Genomic DNA, 1,333 nt, shown 5'->3' with positions numbered 1-1,333 from the left:
GTCTGTTCTGTGGAGGAGAAATTTTTAGCTCTGGCTGGGCCAACCTCATCGCGATGTTGAAATCTTTCTGGCTGTAGAACTTTACTTGAGTTCACATTACCTTAATCAGCCTTCTGAGAGAAATCGAATATGTTGACCTCCTCTCCATGTATTTGTTCAATATCTTGTGAAGGAATATTAGGTTAAATACACAGAGGTTGTGGAGGTCAGCATCTGTAAAAGTATATAGGTTGCCGTCATCCCTTTTTACCACATATTGAGCATATAGCACGGTCTTCTTGAGCATAGTCCTTGGAGAAATTATTTCGAGAGAGGTGATCACATGCTCTAAGAAGACCTGCTCTGGTGGCCTTGTGAGCTTTGAGAAGTGGAACTTTGCAATGGCAGAGGGCATACCTGTAAGCTCTGGGTCATAAGGGGGCTCTGTGTCCACAGCTGAGTAACGCCACCGCAGAATCTCCTCAACAGTGGTTACGGGCTCTATGCGTACCTTCTGCATAGGAATCTTGCTCATAGATTCAAGTATCTCAGATACCCTCCCCACCGTGGTAGATTCTGGCATTCTGGTTTCTTCTTCTAGTATCGGCCTCTGGGTGGACCCCTCTGGTAGGATTGTCTTGATAGTTCCTACCAGAGCGTCAAACGTATCCGTGGACGTTTCCTCTGGAATCTTCTTCATGTTAGAGGAAGAGCCTTCTCCAGCTCTGGGGATGGGGGTTCTTTCCTTTCTCGCTTGTGCCTCTGCCAAAGACACCTTTAAAGCTCGAACGAGATCCGGGTCATCATACTCTTCTTCATTTATCTCCTCTGGCGTCTCAAAGCTTGACCCCTTCTGTGGTGACTCTTATACTGCTTTACCCTTTCCTTTCCCCTTAGGCTCTGGAGATTTGTCTTTAGAGAATAGGGCAGCAGCAGAGTCCACTATTTTTAGTGGTCTGGCAGAGGTTGTCTTCTTTGGTTCCTCTTTCTTCTTCTCCCCCACATGACGATCATGGTCATCACCTTCTTGATCGTCATGGTTTTTAGTGGCCTCTGCCTTGCAAGTAGTAAGGGGAGCCTTCTTCAATCGCTTTAAAACTTTGGAAGCCGCCCTCTCCATCTTTTGAATGACCTCYTCAGCAATCACAGAGGCAGTGTTGATATCCATCTCTGTGGCCCATTTCATTTTACAGATGCAGCGATAGATCTCATTTTTTAAGTTATCACCTTCTTTGACGAGTTTCTTCGTGCAGTCTCTTATAGCTTCGTTGCTTGCTCGGGCTTCCTTGAGGAGTTGGTCGGTGTATTTCCGCACGATCTTTCCAAGGGCTTCAACCATTGCGTCTAGCTCTCT

This window comes from Cynara cardunculus (assembly GCF_001531365.2).
Source record: "Cynara cardunculus var. scolymus isolate 2C chromosome LG 1, CcrdV1, whole genome shotgun sequence".
Taxonomy (NCBI): Eukaryota; Viridiplantae; Streptophyta; class Magnoliopsida; order Asterales; family Asteraceae; genus Cynara; species Cynara cardunculus.
Note: the sequence above shows the minus strand (reverse complement) of the source record.